The sequence below is a fragment of the Neofelis nebulosa genome, chromosome 3 (assembly GCF_028018385.1).
Source record: "Neofelis nebulosa isolate mNeoNeb1 chromosome 3, mNeoNeb1.pri, whole genome shotgun sequence".
NCBI classification, from domain to species: Eukaryota; Metazoa; Chordata; class Mammalia; order Carnivora; family Felidae; genus Neofelis; species Neofelis nebulosa.
This window is the reverse complement of record NC_080784.1, coordinates 19,959,097-19,977,458: the sequence shown is the minus strand read 5'-3', so window position 1 is coordinate 19,977,458 and position 18,362 is coordinate 19,959,097. Positions and strand designations below refer to the sequence as shown.

Genomic DNA, 18,362 nt, shown 5'->3' with positions numbered 1-18,362 from the left:
GTGGGCAATTCCCCAACAGACAATTCCCCAGGTACTTTTCTTAAGGCCAAATTACATAAAAGCAGGAGTACAAGAAGCTTCACTGTCGCGCCGCCCTGCGGTCCCGATCCGTCCACCGCCCGGGCCCTGCCATCAGGCTGGTTGGATAGCTCGGCTTCCGGCACTTTTTTACTCAAGTGATTCAGTGTTTTAGGCTGTGAAATACACTGGTATTTCAGCAGTGGTCTGGGAGGGCATCTTGGACAAGAACAGTGTATTCCGTGTACTCAGCAAGCAATTTTGAACCACTCTGCAGCGAATACCATGCTAGGAACAGCCGTAAACCTGCAGAAGCCGGAGGTCATGTGGCAGTTTATAATACGCAAATCCTCTATTACACCAGCATATGTTCACTGGCAGATGGGCGGCGAAAGCTGTCCTCAGCTTCTGTTATCACAGGGACACGGCTGTCTACTAACTCACTGATGGAAACATGAAGCCATAAACCAGATAAAGACGGTGGGTTGTTGAGGAGATGGGCATAGCAGGGTGCCCGCCTGACCACGGCAGCGTCCCAGACTGAGATGACGCCGACAGCTGCGTGTTGGGCTCCGCCACAGATGTCACACGGGTCATTTCGAGCAGTTCCATCCTGGCATTTCTGAGCTGCCCTTCCCACCAAACAGTAGAACACAGTCGCCCCCAAAGTGGTTCTGGAAGCCTGCTAATTCCCTGGCAGTAGAATGATGCTGAGGGAAATCGATTCTGCTTGGCTCTGGGTGCCCTGTGAGGGAAGACCCCGCAGTGTGGGCAGCTGATGGGAGGTTTGAAACCCAAGAGAATCTGCAGCAGTGCTTGTGTGAGAAAGCGGAAGCGTCCGCAACGACAGAAAAGGACGCGTGAGGGAGAGACACAAGGCACAGCCTCGGGAATGTGCCTGGGCTTCTGGGCCACAGAAGGGCAGACAGGTAACCCTGGAGGGCAGAAATCAGAGGAAAGATTTTGTGGCAATTTCAGCCTGTTTCCTCAGTTCTGGAGTTTGATGGTCAGCAGATTCTTTCCCCCCATTAAACTTCATGTCATTCCTACCTATCACCAAAGTCTCTCTCCCACTCTTTCTCCCTTTTCAATAAAGAAATTTAAACTTGTTTCAACTCAGTATTTGTCCCATGATTGCTGTCCGCCTGACAATGTGCAAGGGAGCAGGCAAATGCAAAGTAAGAGTGACATGCTTCCTCCCTTAGGGACCTGAGTAATTTTGGAATGACATGATCCATGAAATGTTTGGAGAAAGATATAACACAGGATATAATCAAGTGTCACAGAATGTATTAGAGGAAATGAATGTCACCGGCAGGTCAGGAAAGGTGAAGATCGAATCTGGGACCAGGTACGAGAGAGGTGGTGGGACAGGAAATGCACCATGAAGGAGGAAGAGCGTCGGGACAGAAACGAAATAGCAATACTTTGAGTAGGTGTGTGTTTTCATTGAGGAGATGGGACACTGGAATGCCCTGTGTGCTCCTCTGGTCCAGGAAAGCAGATTCTGCCCCTGCAAATCTGGTCGCTGTGAATGAGAGTTGTGATGCAATATGAATGAGACTTGCTGTTTATAGATCTGGCCACTGAAGAGTCCACTGGTGACAAAAAAATATCTCTGTTGCATAATATGGAATCATCTGTCTTCTAGGTGAAAAAGCTGAGAGGCAGATTTTGTAAAGAAGTGCATTCTGTTTACTTTCCTCCCAATTTTAGGTACCAGTATCGGTGAGGAGTCAGGTGTTCTCCCCGAAATCCTGAATTAAATGCTTCTTGGAATACTGGAAACCCAAGGAAAAGATCGGTTAGGGAGAACTTAGCCCAAACCTGGCAATAAAAAAGTGCAATGTGACAAATATCATTTTAATTATAATCTCTTGTTTAAGTAGATGGAAGATGGGTATAAAACAAATATGACATGTCCCCTGACTTAATTGCACGTGACTGTACGTACTGTGTCCTCTGGTTGGCACAGGGGAAACCTATGCACCCCAGGATGAGCAAAATAGTCACCTTACCTAGCTCTAGTTCACAAAATCAATGAGGCCTTCAGTTATCATTCCTGTAAATTATTGACTCTACAAAGAAAATGGCCGTGTCCTTGATTTTTGCAACAGTGATTATATTATGACACTTGGCAGGTATGATAATCATTTGAGAACTGTTTGCACCATGAATAAACTAGGTATTGCCTGAGTGACCTGGCAGGGTGTTTGTTTGTTTGTTTGTCTGTTTACCTTTTAACTGGTTTCCCATTCACACATAGAGAGCTGAAATGGGTGTAGTTTCAACCTTACAACAATCAAAAAATGATAAACAGTAAGTTCATAACTTGTCTGAGCCCACCTCCAGGAAGCTGAGCAAGACAACCAACCGGTCCCAAATCTAAGAAGAGAAAGCTACCCTCAAGAAGGGAGGAAATGCCTTGCCTGCTTTACCAGGGCAAGATGCAGCCAGTGAGAAGAGCTCAGCCCAGGGGATGGAAAATAGGTAGAAACTCTGTGTACCCTGCCCATCTAGGGTGAAGACCCTGGGAGCCCAAGTAGAGAGGAAGTTCACATCTTCTTGCAGAATTTTTCTATGTAAATTTTACTGGGCACTCATAGAAATATAGGGGAAATCCCAAGAAAGTCTCCCTTGTATGGAACTGGGGGAGGGAAATGATAGCCATGGCAGGAGAAGTAAGGAATTTCACCAAGATCCTTCTTCCCTATCTCCCTTATGGGAGATGATCTTTGAAAAAAATTATCAGGGACAAAGCCTTAATCTGTGTGTGGGTGGATGATGGGAGTGGGGGAAGGACAGGATACGTGAGGAACGGTGAACTGAGGATGCCACATCCCTGGGACCAAGAGTATGGTGCCTGCCTAAGACTGAGGCTTATTGAGAACAACAGAGAAAACACCCCTACACACACACACACTCTCTCTCTCTCTCTCTCTCACAGACACACACACACACACACACACACACACACACACACACATACGTTGCCAGGTTAGCAAGTTTCTAGTAACATGTAATTTACTTGCAATAGGTAAGAGACAGACTCTCTCTGGTACATAGCTCCCAGGGAAGACCAGAAGCAAAAAAAGAGAAGACATTTGAAAAAAGGCCTCTGGCAAACTCCCACCCTAAATGTATTTCTAGAGGATTAAGCCTGTGGTGTCCTGAGAGTAACATTAGCCTAACAAGCTGCAAACCCAGCTCATCTCCTAATTAGATTAACTCAACCCTCCACACAGCGGGTTACCAGAAGAAAAGTCATGCCCATTTCCAAGAGTTACAAAAAATTTTTACCTCAGTGTCTATAGTCTGAAAATAGTTGTCTGGCGGGGCTCCTGGGTGACTCAGTGGGTTAAGCGTCCAACTTCGGCTCAGGTCATGATCTCACAGTTCGTGAGTTCAAGCCCTGCGTTGGGCTCTGTGCTGACAGCTCAGAGCCTGGAGCATGCTTCAGATTCTGTGTCTCCCTCTCTCTCTGCCCCTCCCCAACTGACATCCTGTCTCTCTCTCTCTCTCTCTCTCTCTCTCAAAAATAAATAAATATTGAAAAAAAATTAAAAAAAAAAAAAGAGTTGTCTGGCTTTCAACAGCAAAAATTAGGAAGCACACCAAAAGGTGAGACAATCCAAAGCAGAGTCAGATATGCCCCAAGTCTTGGAACATCTCACAGGGAAGTTACTAACCATGATTAATAGTGAGAGGCTCTCATGGGAAAAGTAGGCAGTATGCAAAATCAGATGGTAATTTTAGTGGAGAAAAAAATTTAAGAAAAAAAAAATGGAAATACTAGAAATAAAACCATGTAACAGAAAATGAAGATTTCCTGCGAGAATATTGTTAGTAGACCCTATACGACTGAAGCAAATATTAGTGAGCTTGACAAGTCTATGGAAATTATCCAAACTTCAAGAGCATGCAAGAGCGGTGGGGACATACCAGACAGCCTAACGTATATGCAACTGAACACACAGGAGGAGGGAGAACAGGGCAAGAAGAAATATTGGAAGAACTGAGTATCTGCTGAATTTTTTTACTTGGCGAGTCAGTCCTTCTAAAGGGTGAATCTCCTTAAAAACTTCTCTCCACAAAGTCTAATTTATTTCTTAAATGCTCCTGTCTCAGCATATTCCTTTGACAAGTGACAAATCACTTTCAGACTAAAGCACAGATCTAGTTTTATGTGAGCTACTCATCTCTCTCCATACCGAACTTTTGATGGTGTTTGGCCAAGAACTCTAGTCCTGAAAGATAGTCTATGAGTGAGAAAATTATCAAGGACAGTAAATTTTAAAAATGCAGATTACAGTCTCTGTCTTTGGTTGATCACAAATCAGATTATGAAATGCCATCAGAGGCTTTACAGCAAAGAAATGTACCTAATCCATTTTGATCGAGTATTTTCTAAATCTGTTTATTTTCTAAATCTGTTTGACCATATACTGCTTCTTTCCACATAATATTTATTAAAATTGTGTAAAACTAATATTATAATTAGTCAGTTTGTGGTAATTATAAACAAGAGTTTAATGCTATTTTCCCTTCTTTTCTCTATTTTTTCCGGATTTTTTTTTTTCAGGTCTCTAAGGCCTTGTATGAACTGGGCTTTCGCTGTTTCTCAAACTGAATCTTCTACTGTTCTCCATTAACTCACTATATTTTAATTCTGTTGCCCTTAATCATTCATTCTAGATTCATTTCTTCCTTAAGGCCTTTGCATTTTCTGTTCTTTCTGCCCCAAATGCTTTTCTGTTAGGTATTTGTACACCTTTCTCTCTCATTCAGATCTCTGGCAAACTTCACCCATTTTGACAAATCCTTATTAGCAACCTGTTCTAAATTACCATCTCCCTCCATCATCCTTTATCCCTTTATTCTGCATTATTGCATCATTGCATTGATTACTACCTAACATTACACTTTGCATTCTTTGTTTCTCATCTGACTCCTGTTGACAAATGTAGATTCCTTAAGACCAAGGACCTTGTCATCTATCTTAATCAATATCCTCAGTGCCTAGAATGATAACTGATTTCATTCTAGAATGACAGGGACTAATAAAAATCTTTCAAAGAGTGAGAGAGTAATGGATTGGTCTCTATCAGGTTGCATTCTTCTTTGATCCATACTTAATTGGCTTAGCCAACCTATCCATAACAGAAGTGATACACTAATTGGAAAATATTCTCTCTCTTGATCTTACTTATTTAAAAAATCAGTCATTATAGTATAAAGGCTTTCTGATGTCGACAACTATAATTCTATTGCTCTAGTTTTCTTCTTCTTAATTGATCTTGTGCCAATTTATGCAATGTGGGGGCATCTGATAATGTACTGTGCTAGCATCTCACACAAGAGATATTATGGGCCTGATTTGAATAATACTGTGTAGCTTCCCCTAACTTAAAGGGACAAAAAAGTTATTATTTTGCTCTGGGAGATTATCTACTATTTAAAAAAAAAATGATTTCTGGGGGTGCCTGGGTGGCTCAGTTGGTTAAGTGTCTGACTTCAGCTCAGGTCATGATTTCGTGGTTCACACCTTTGAACCCCATGTTGGGCTCTGTGCTGACAGCTCAGAGGCCCGGAGCCTGCTTCAGATTCTGTGTGTCTTTCTCTGACCCTCCCCCACTCCTCCCTCTCTCTCTCTCTCCCTCAGAAATACATAAGCATTAAAAAAATTAAAAATTAAAAAAATGATTTCTGGTCATGCATTTCAAATTCATGCACTGAGCAGTTGAGTTAAATTTAGTCTGGTACCTTGCAACAAAATTTCAAACTAACCATAGCGTTGCTATTGATTTCTATTGTTTTATAACTACTACATGTAAAAGTTGACCCTGTCAGGTAAGTGTGGTGATAGACATTAAAACACCAGAGAGCTTGAAAACACACACACACACACACACACACACACAAACACACACAAATACACAAGCTTTAATTCCAGGGATTTTAATTAGTGTGCAGGTAGACTTAAGTGTGGACCTTTTAAAGCTCCATCGGTTGGTTCTCAAGGGTAGGCAATGTTGTGGACCAGTGGTCTAGTTTAGGGAAATGTTAGGACTATGTATAAGCAAGTGAAATTGGGGAAGATATGGGTCAGGACAGACTACAACTCAGAAAACAAGTTGAAATGAAGAGACGAAGGTTTCAGGAAAGACCAGGCAATCAAACAGTTGTCTACGTGGACCATACTGGCACAATAGTCCATCATAGAACACTTGGAGTCATAGTAGTCTAAGACTCTGACAAACTGGCACAGGGCTGACTGTGGGCTTCTAAGCTTCAAGCCCTAAACACGCTTACTTTGCATCTCTGATTGCTAAAATGTCCCATACCTCATTACCACCTTAGTTTCTATGAAGATGTTGGCATCCTCCTCCTGCTTTGAAAGGCTTTCTGTGGCTTTTGACATGGAGTTTCCCAAAATGTTCATGACTTCAGGAACCCTATAGACACCCCCAGGGGCGCTTCATCTTGTATCCCTGCTTGTACTTTAGGTTCCTCCATCTCTCCAGTTGGGGTACAAGAGGGATTCAGACTCAAGTTCCTGGAATCTGGGTCTGTTCTAATCTCAGCCCTAAACTGTCTTGACTGTAACGAATTAATTTTAAGCTACCGGTAGAAAACCATCATGCATTTCAAATCTACGAACTTTTTTTGCTCCTGTTTTATTTTAAATCTCATTTAACTATAGTAGCAGCTGTGTTCCCTCTTGCTCCTGTACATGCTCTCTCTCTCTCGCTCTCTCTCTCTCTCCTTTACTCTCTATGTATATAAAACCCTATATGTGAATTTTATGTAAGGAATATATTGCCTTGGAAAGTAATCTCAAAAACAACAACAAAAAAGGAAGAATATTAAAGTGTATATGGCAGAATAAAGTATTAGAAGCTCTATATCAATCCTCATACCAGATAAAATGAACACATAATGGGGATTTGTGGTATAATAGAAATACATCTAATCTTAATCCCCAGGTCCTGGGACAACGCTTCAAAAACTCTTGGAATTTTCTAATAATAGGAGTTTCTTTGTTAGGTTAATGAGGTCATTTATGGTTTACGCGCGAGGGTGCCTATCTGTCTTCAGGAGTGAGGCTGATCATTAGAAGGATCAGCCATGTGATTAGAGAGTTGGAACTTTAGGTCAGCATGACCTCTAGGGAAGGAAGGGGATAGCTGGAGACGGAGTTCAAGCCCCTGACCAATAGTTTAATAATTATGTCTAGGTAGTGAAATCCCAATACAAACTTTAGAGGAAGCTTCAGATGAGCTTCCTGGTTCGTGGACCTATCAGTGAACTGGGGCAGTGGTCCCAACATCACCATTATAAAGTATTAAAATATTTCTTTCCAAAAATAAAGACCGTATTTGAATATAATAGTGATTGAATCTAAAGTTCTTGGCCATGAATGGAAGACTAAATGTTTGTGCAAATACTTGTATTTACAGGCAAATTTTCTATTGGAATGCTAGTTTCTGACACCAATTTTTTATACTGAATGGGTGTCTTGAAATAGAATTTAATTCATTTGTTTATTCTTTCTCGATTCAAGAGTAAACTAATTTGTTGCCTAAATTTAAGGAAATAGCAGAACTAAATTCTTTGAATTTTTATGAATTATTTATCTTTTCTAACACTTGAGACCATTGAAACACTATTTGTTTTAAATGTTTTGAAGTTTTTATGTTTTCTCTTTTAACTAGTCAAAAAGAATGAATTTTGCAATCAGATTTTTCACTTTTATTGTCAAGTTTTAGTGTAACATTTGATAATAGATTATTCTGTACTGTTCTTTTTTAAAAAAAAAAAATTAATGTTTATTCATTTCTGAGAGACAGACAGAGCATGAACAGGGGAGGGACAGAGAGAAAGGGAAACACAAAATCAGAAGCAGGCTCTAGGCTCTGAGCTGTCACCACAGAGCCCAACGCAGGGCTCGAACATGCAAACTGAGAGATCATGACCTGAGCCGAACTTGGATGCTTAACCGACTGAGCCACCCAGGCACCCCTCTGTACTGTTCTTTAATATAAAATATATAAAATAATGGAAAATTTGAAGAATTGAATACATTGAGGATGAGCCTTCATTCTCCTATTCATTATCTTCCTCTTAAATATTCTTTTTACCCTGGTTCCTGCACAGAAGTTTGACATAGATGGAAAAATAAGGCAAAGTCAGAGGTTTAAAAAGATAGGTTTTGACTCTGGGAATGAGAAGGCAAAATTAACAATAACCATTTCAAATGAAATGATTATCAGCTAGATATTTTTTAAAAAGCAAGAAAACAGCCCATTTCAAAATTAAGCACACATAAAAACTTAAGATAATGAAGAAAAAACATATACATATATGTATATATTTGTATGCCAGAGTGCATGTGTGTGTGTGTATGAGAGAGACAGAGGAGTAAATGAAAACATTTGTCAATGAATTTGAGCTAATGATTAGAAATATTTTGAAATAGTCTCTTTTCCAAATTACAGAATTTTTTTTGAAATAATGAGAGGCAACACACACTGTAGTTTTGAAGTGTGAATTTTGAGGGGCACCTGTGTGACTCAGTTGGTTAAGCATCTGACTTCAGCTCAGGTCATGATCTCATGGTTCGTGGGTTCAAGCCCTACATCAGGCTCTGTGTGGACATCTCAGAGCCTGGAGCCTGCTTCAGATTCTGGGCTTCCCTGTCTCTCTGCCTCACCCCCACTCGTTCTCTCTCTCTCTCTCTCTCTCTCTCTCTCTCAAAAATAAATAAACACAAAAATTAAAGTGTGAATTTTGAAATCAAACATTTTGAGCATCTCAGTTCTTATAAATCTGGGCAAGTTACATTTCCCAGTTAACCCATCTGTAAAAAATGGATATATTTTAGTAACTGGGTGAAGATTTCTGGTAATATAAAACACCTAGTTCATCGGCACCTGTAAATGATAACTAATTTGGCTTGAATGCCTTCAGACCTCAAAGTTTGTGCATATAAAGGAGGATGTGAAAGAAATATTTAGGAAAGGAAACTAGATTTTTACAAAGGTTGCTATGGACTATCTATTGAATAGCATGTATTCCCAAGCATGAAAACAAAGGATGGAGCTTGTTTAAAATGACTTTTTAGCCGTTCATCTCTTTTCCCTGAACTCTGAGCCTCTCTGAGCCTACACCTCATAGGCCATGCTTTTCCAGGATAACACAACCAGATGTTAAAAATGCGCTCTGGTACATAATCACCATGAATAAGAGGAAGTTCTTTTCTACTTCTGATTTTGCAGGGGAAATCTTGTCAAAATGAAGCAGGGAAGTAGGAGGAAAACTCCACTGTCTAATCCACCATTTCTTTGTACATTTCAATCGATGCAACTAAAAAACACTTGAAACCATTTAATTGGGTCTGTAGTAGAGGCATGAAACAGTCTCTACCTCTTTCTGGGGTTCCAATAGGTTATCATCTGTTTGCCATTGAATGGAGTCTCAGGGATTTGGGGCTTCTGAAGTAGATATATCATGCTGAGTTGCATTTGAATGCTAGAAACAGTACCTTCTGATTTCCCTAAACTGTCCAACAGTATAACAAAGTCATTGAAAATATCTTTAAAGATAGTCACTACTCACTCATTTCAGGGCAAATGTATGAAGGAGTATAAAGTATAAAGATGCTACTCATTTATTTATTAAAATAATTATTTCTTGAAATTATTTTTCAAGACAATCAAAATGTTTGGCTGTTATTCATAAAGTCATTTTTTTATTGTAGTCTGACTCTTTGTAGAACACCTCAAAATTAAAGTATTTGATAAGTTTTTCCCAGTCCTAGAAAGAGTGTTAGTGTAGAAAAGCTTATGTGATTTAGTTTTCATGGCATTTGCCAAATTAAGTGAATCTAAATGTAAAAGTCAGTTAATATTAACTATTCTAAGAAGCAAGTTGAACAAATCTGAGTTTAGACCTCCTCTTAATTATTTCACAGTTTATCCTCTTGGCTGTGTTCGACTAGAAACCCAGTAAGCTTTGGCAGCACAAAAAGTAAATCCCCTGCCCTTGACTCAAAACTTCTTAAACTATGCTAACAATACAATCGGGGTTTGTGGACAGTCTTCCCGGAAATATAAAGTTTATCTTCTAGGCTGGGATTAACAACATGGCACCTGCACTTAACTTTCTGAAGGTTCATAGTCATTTTCTGTCTCTAGTGAATGGAAGGTGCTTTCACTTTGCAAAGCAACAGCCTGAAAAATGCTGGTAATCCAAGTTCACCGTGTAGTTTAACTTTCAAAGGGTGTAAGAGCTTTTGATGACAATTTTATTTGACTTCATTTTCCCTAAGAAGTATGTTTGTTTTAAAAATCTGAGCTGGGTCTTCTGATTTCCCTATCTATCTATCTATCTATCTATCTATCTGACACCATAGTCTGCGTTTGCATGAGTCCAGTAAAAATCCTCTATTTTGAAATTGGAACTAATTGAAATTCCTCTGGATTTTTGCCTTTAACTAAGACAGATCTGAGGTCTGGCTGGATGGCAGAATATACTGGAAGTGTTGAGCTAAAACTGACAAAAATATCTTGCTGTAACTGTTACACACCTGACCACCTCACTTCTGGTTTCTTTTTTTTTTTTTCAATGATACAATTTTCTGACTTTGTGTAAACATATTACTCACAATAAAGTGCAAAGACATAAATCATGAGTACAAAATGAGGCAGGAGAGGCCAGGAGTACATTAATCACTTGTGGGGCACTGTGATCTAGCAAAAAGTGCTTGAGGATTGATTATATCTTGGCTCTGTTGTGTATTAGCCCAAAGCTGTAGGCCAGAGACTTGAATGCTTCTCTGGTCTCTTCTGCCAACCTGTGGATAAGAATACCAAACTCCCTGAGATTAAATGTGATTATAACAACGTTAGCTGTGAAGTATTAAGATGTTATTGTTTGACTAGGCATTGTTTTAAATCTTTTTTTTAATGTTTCTTTATTTTTGAAAGAGAGGGACAGAGTTGTGAACCGAGAGCCAGAGCAGAGAGAGCCAGAGACACAGAATCTGAAGCATGCTCTGTGCTGTCAGCCCAGAGCCCAACGCAGGGGCTCGAACTCACAAACCCTGAGATCATGAGTCAGATGCTTAACTGACTGAGCCACCGGGCGCCCTGGCACTGTTTTAACCTTTACATCAATTAATTTTCACAACATCCATGTGAGGTGGGTACTATTATTACCCTCAATCTATAGATAGGGCATTTGAGGCACACAGACCTTAAGACACCACACCAGTGCCTCTCCACAAATAAGGAACATACTGGAAACTCCACTTCTGGAGGAGTTTCCTTATCTCACCAGGTTTCACCCAGAAAACCAGAAATGATAAGATAGAAGCCCAGGCCAGGCCCACTGCCTCCACCACAGTTCATCACGTGATGATAAGAACACTTTTGAATGAAAGTGTCCATACTGTTTCCAGTTTCTGGTTCTGAGTAATATTGGACTGTGCCTCAAACCCAAGCCCAAACTGACACCCGAAACACAGAAACTTCTTCAAAGAAATTATACATGGTTTTAAAGAAGCAAAAATTGTGAAAAAGCACAAAAACTACAAAAATGTATTGTTGAAAGGAGTAAAAGTGGTGAAAAGGTACAAAAATTCCAAAAATGCATTGTTTCTTGCATGTGAAAGATGCAGTACAATAGTTAAACATCATCGTAAATGTAGAAGCTTTCTGTCAGCATTGAAGGTCAACACTGCCGGTCCTGCAAGGAAACTCAGCCTGAACGCATCAGAGAAGAGACTGCAAGTTCTTCAAACCTAAATCATGATATGCCTGGTTCCAAAGGTAAGAACTCAGCACTAACGTTCAGAATGCCTATAACTGGATACAACACCCACTTCAAAGAATGTGAGAAAAACAAACAAATGCTTCCCTCAACTAAAAATGTAGCTTAGTTAGAGTGAATCTCAAAAGAATCCAAAGGTATGTTTCAGACACATTTGATCTTCTCTGTAAAGGATAGGCTATGAAAATAAGAAACGTGTAATGTAATTTCTAAAACTAAAGCTAGGGAAAACAGTTTTTAGGGGCGCCTGGGTGGCTCAGTCGGTTGAGTGTCCGACTTTGGCTCAGGTCATGATCTCACAACTCATGAGTTCGAGCCCCACATCAGGCTCTGTGCTGACAGCTCAAAGCCTGGAGCCTGCTTCAGATTCTGTGTCTTCCTCTTTCCCTGCCCTGCCCCCACTTGTGCTCTGTCTCTCTCTGTCTCTGAAAAATAAACATTAAAAAAAAAAGAAAAACAGTTTTTTAAAAAACTTCTCTTTATTCTTTCAACACATGGAAACTTGATCTAAAAGCAAACTTCCCTTGGCACCTTTCAGTGTTTACAGAGAACGAATAACTAAAAACTGCCTACCTCACAGGGTGCTTGTGAGGATCAAAACTATATGAGATCATTGTAAGCAGTAAAGATATATGTGAACATTGAAAAACAAAACCAAAAACTTAGGCAGTCTATCAGCATCTCACTCCTGGCCATGGCTAAGGTTGCCTCTCAAAAATGTACATAAATGCACCTGCACCAAAATCAACATGAAATGCTTGTTTTCTTTCTTGTCTTACTCCAGAATGCTTATGTTTGTTGCCATAATTAGTGCTGGGACCTTGGAGAATTGATGGAGGGTCACTGTGGTTCCCGCTGTGCTGAATGCAGCTCAATTTTCACTCACTCAACTTTCTATCTAAGGGATCTCTCTGTGGCCCTGGTATAAAGAGTCATACAAAAAAGGAATTTGATCAACTACTTCCCATTAAATTGCTAAATGAGACCACTTTTAGGAAAATTTACATTTTAAGATGACAGGAATAGGAAAATGATAGACCTAAGGGAAGTAATTATGAATGCAATTTCAATGTCCCCTTGAATTCTTTGGGAGGAAATGAAGAGCTTCTAAACACAAGCGTCTTAACTAATCATCCATCCACCAGAGGAGAGCCACGGGATAGCTGGGTAAGGTATGTGAGTGGACCATCTCATCAACTGTGTGGTCATTGGGTCTTCAGGCCATTGTATTTACTTTCTCAACTGAAGAAACAATTTGGTCCTATATGGAAAATGAAGTAAAACACAGGCACAGACCTATATAATTTTTTCAATGATGTGTTGTTTTTCTCCTCCGTAATACAAATTTCTCAAGTCACAAGTAGTAGGAGACACTCCCTTCTCTGAAACCTTGACAGTTTTGAAGGCTATGATCCTTTTTATGAAGACCAGAAGCCTGAGAACTTATGTTATGGGTCAGAGTCGTAGCATTTCTGGGATTACTTCTATCACTGAGATAGGTACAGAGGATATGTGATTAAAGACACCATACCCCCCTCTGATGATGATTTTAAAGGCTAAGCTACGAACCATCATGAAACTTTATTTTTGTTTTAGTGTCTTCTTATTTTTTTTCCCCAGCCAAACATCTTTTTTTCCTCAGGTCCTATTATTTTATTTTAAAAGTTTTTAACAGCTTTATTGAGGTATAATTGATATACAATGAACTGTACAGGTTTCATGTGTATAGTTTGAACTTCTGTAAATACCGATGATACCATCACCACAATCAGGGGGCAAACCTCCCAACACTCCCAAAGTTTCCCTGTCTTCTTTTATTTTTGTTTTTGTTTTGATAAGGACACTTAGCATGTGTTCTTGAATAAACTATTAACCCTCATAGCTTAACTTTGTCCCTTTCTACTGTGCTCAGTATACCCTCCGTGTAGTGTGGCTTTCACACATGCTGTGCCCAGCTGCCACCAGGACCCTTTTGCTGGCAAAGCTGTGCATGTTTTCCAACCTTAAATTGCCATAGTTAAATCCCACTTAGGATTTAACCTACATACTTTGACAGCATTTGGTGCTGATGCTTTCTCTGAGGCGTCTTCCGATATGGCTCTTACGGAGGTTTGACAACCATCATTTTCATGTCTATTTTTAAAGCCCCCTGTCCTGTCCTGACACTTAGTATGTCCCATAAATCTGCCTTAGCATAATTTTCTCCTCACTTTTCTTGATCATATGTGGAGGTATGGAATACTTTTTATTTGTTCCTAAAGTTTTAATTACTACTAATATCAGTTTTCAATTGATTTAAGGTTTATGGATCCCTTTAAAAATCTGATGAAAGTTAGCTTTTCCTCCAACAAAAAAGCACATTGACACTCAATTTTGAACTCAAAATCAGAAGGCTCAGAGAGTTTTTGAAATCCAAAACCACATAAATAAAAGCTCTTGATCTATATCCCTTCCTCTATCAGTGGACACTTAAGTCGCTTCCATAACTTGGTTGTTGTAAATAAACATAAGGGTATTATGCTAAGTGAAACAAGTCAGGCAGAGAAAGAAAAATACCATATGATTTCACTTATACGTGGAACCTGAAAAACAAATGAACAAAAATAAATGAATAAAAAACTGAAACCAAATTATAAATACCGAGAACCAACTGGTGGTTGTTAAGGGTGGGGAGGGGGTGCAAAATTGGTGAAGGGGATTAAGATAAAGCTCTAGTAATAAAATAAATAAGTCACGAGGATGAAAAGTACAGCTTAGGGAATATAGTCAATAATATCATAATAATGTTGTATGGTGACTTAGGGTAACTACACTTAGGGTGAACATTGCATAATGTATAGCATTATCAAATCACTATGTTGTGCATCTGAAACTAATATAGTGTATATCAATTGTACCTCAATAAAAATGAGTAAATAAATAGAAATGAATGAATCACTCAATCAATCATCAATGGTATATTCTTCAACTTTTTTATAAGCTGCTTTAAGACCTACAAAACAACTCAAAGGAAAAGTAATAAATAAACAAAACGCCTTGATCTATACATTGATGATAAAAAATATATGTTTATAGCTAGGTTCAGATCTCTTTTCTGAGGTTTAATATAGTCATTTATAGCTAAATTCCCCTATAAGCACTGCTTTAGCTATATATCCCACAAATGTTGACAAATTGTGTACTCATTTTCCATTCATCTCAAAATACATTCTAACATTTTAAAGTTTTCACTGGCATCTCCTCTTTGACTCATTGGTTATTAGGAAGGTATTGTTTCTTTTCCACATATTTGTGAATTTCTCAGATTTATTGCTTCTTGATTTCTAATTAAACTGCATTACACTTAGTGAAAAACATACTTTATGTGACTTCAGTATCTTTAGAATTATTGGAGCTTGCTTTATGGTCTAACAGATGTTCTCTACTGGGAGAACGTTTCACTTGCACTAGTTTGAGAAAAATCTGTAATCTTCTGTTGTTGGGTGGAGTTTTTTACGGATGTCCGTCAGGTCTAGTGAGTTTATAGTTTTTTCACGTCTTGCATTTTCTTTTGATCTTTTTCCTAATTGTGTTACCCATTACTGAAATTGATCTTAGCATCTCCAACTATTTTGCTTTCCAGTTCTGTAAGTTTTTAATTCATGTATATATTCATAAATACTCACATTTATGTCTTCCTAATGGATTGGTATTTTATCATTATGAAATATCCTTTTTAATCTCTAGCTATACTTTGTGTCTCAATGTTTATATTACCTGATATTAGTACAGGCACTTCAGCTTTATTTTGGTTACTGTTTGCATAGTACATATTTTTCTAGCCTTTTACTTTCAATCTATTTGTGTCTTTGAATCTAAAGTGTGTCTCTTGTAGACAGCATACTGTTGGATTTTTTTGTTTAAATCTGCCAGTGTCTGCCTTGGCTTGCAGTTTTTAATCCCTTTACATTAATATAATTACTAATAAAGCATTATTTATGTCTGCCATTTTGCTATTTGTTTTCTACATGTCTATATCATTCCTGAGCTTTAAATCTTCTATTTTATGACCCGTGTGTCAGATTCACTTATAGATCCCATAGAAAACATAAACATATCCAAAACTGAATGGATGTTGACTTCCATTAGATTCTTTCTTCTATGGTTTCTATCTCAAGGAAGGCTAATATTACCCATTGAGTTATATGAAAACCTAATTGCCATTGGCTATATTTCCATCTTCACTCACCTCATCCAATGATTCACAAATACCTATAAATACTACCTCCTCAATGACTGTCTTGAATTCATGTATTTTATTGATCAGTTCAGGCTTCCATAGAAGCTAAGTGGTGTTCCTGCCTCCTGTCTTCTCTCTCTACAGTCCAGTCTCAGTTCTGTAGCTAGATTGACATTTCTAAAAAGCAAATATGATCATGTTAGCTTACAAACCTCATTGGTTCCCCACTGCTCTGACCTTTACTGTCCCTAGCATGCTTTTCAAGACTCTGTCTGACTTAGTCCTCTTTTACTTCACAGTTGCCATCGCTCACACCCTAAACACCTGGTCTTGACAGGCCAAACTTATTTCCATCAGCTGAACATAGCCTGTTCTCACCTATGGCTTTCTGTTAGAAACACATTTCTTTCCATTTTCTTCTTTATCTAGCTAGTTCCTACCAATGTTTAAGGTCTCTCCATAATACAATGTACTGAAAAAAAGAAAATTTCCCTGGTGCCACTATTTGAATTACTCTTCTAATATTTATTCCAATAGAATCCTGTACTGTTCTCATCATATCACTAACATCAATATTTTTAAATTTTATTTCTTCTAGTCCCCAAATAATCTCAAGTTCCATGAAGGCAGGGACTTCTGAAATTTTGAGGGTTTAAGTTTTTATTTAAATTCCAATTAGTTAACATACAGTGTAATATTAGTTTGAGGTGTACAATATAGTGATTCAACACTTTTATCCATCACTGTATGCTCATCACAAGTGCCTCCTTAATCCTCACTACCTATTTAACTCATCCCCCCTGCCCATCTCCCCCACCCCAAACCATCAGTTTGTTCTCTATAGTTGAGAATCTGTTTCTTGGTTTGCCTCTCTCTCTATTTACCCCCTTTGCTAATTTGTTTTGTTCGTTAAATTCTACATATGAGTGAAATCATATGGTATTTGTCTTTCTCTGACTGACTGATTTTGATTAGCATAATAGTCTCTAGCTCCATCCATGTCTTTGCAAAAGGCAAAATTTTTATTCTTTTTTATGGCTGAGTAATATTGTATATATGTATACCACATCTTCTTTGGTGGGTTGTTTCCATACTGTGGCTACTGTAGATTAAGCTGCTATCAACATCAGGGTGCACGTATCCCTTCGAATTAGTATTTTGGTAGTCTTTGGGTGAATACATAATAATGCAATTACCAGATCATAAGGTAATTCTATATTTTTAACTTTGTGAAGAACCTCCGTACTGTTTTCCAGAGTGGCTCTGCCAGTTTGCATTTCTCTCAACAGTGCGAGAGTGTTCCCCTTTCTCCACATCCCACCAACACTTGTTGTTTCTTGTGTTGTGGATTTTAGCCTTTCTGACAGGTGTGAGGTGATATCTCATTGTAGTTTTGACTCATATTTCCCTGATGATGAGTGATGTTGAGCATCTTTTCATGTGTCTGTTAGTCATCTGGATGTCTCCTTTGGAAAAATGTCTATTCATGTCTTCTACCCATTTTTAATTGGATTATTCATTTGGGGGGTGTTAAGTTTTATAAGTTCTTTATCTATTTTGGATACTAGCCCTTTATGTATAGGTATATGTAATTGGCAAGTATCTTCTCCTATTCTGTAGGTTGCCTTTTAGTTTTATTGATTGTTTCCTTTGCTGTGCAGAGGAGTTTTATTTTGAGGAAGTCCCAGTAGTTCATTTTTGCTTTTGCTTCCCTTACTTCAGGAGACTCATCTAGAAAGAAGTTACCATGGCCAATGTCAGGGAAGTTACTGCTTGTGTTCTCCAGGATTTATATGGTTTCAGGTCTCACATGAGGTCTTTAATCCATTTTGTGTTTATTTTTGTGTATGGTGTAAGAAACAGGTCCAGTTTCATTCTTTTGTATGTTGCTGTCCTGTTTTCCCAACATGATTTGTTGAAGAGACTCTTTTTCCCATTGGATATTCTTCCCTGATTTGTCAAAGATTAATTGGCCATATAGTTGTGGGTTCGTTTCTGGATTTTCTATTCTGTTCTATTCATCTATGTGCCTATTTTTGTGCCAGTACTATACTGTTTTGACCACTACAGCTTTGTAATATAACTTGAAGTCCAGAACTGTGATGCCTCCAGCTTTGCTTTTCTTCTTCAAGGTTGCTTTGACTATTCAAGGTCTCTTGTGGTTCCATACAAATTTTATGATTATATGTTCTAGCTCTGTGAAAAATGCTCTTGGTATTTTGATAGGGATTGCTTTAATTATGTGGGTTGTCTTGGGTAGCACAAACATTTTAACAATATTTATTACTCCAAT

General features: G+C 38.5%; 1 pseudogene; it reads left to right on the top strand.

Annotated features, from left to right (window-relative positions):
- The first annotated feature begins 1,247 nt into the window (after positions 1–1,247).
- On the top strand, positions 1,248–12,008 carry LOC131507950 (UPF0711 protein C18orf21 homolog; annotated as a pseudogene).
- Positions 12,009–18,362: the final 6,354 nt, after the last annotated feature.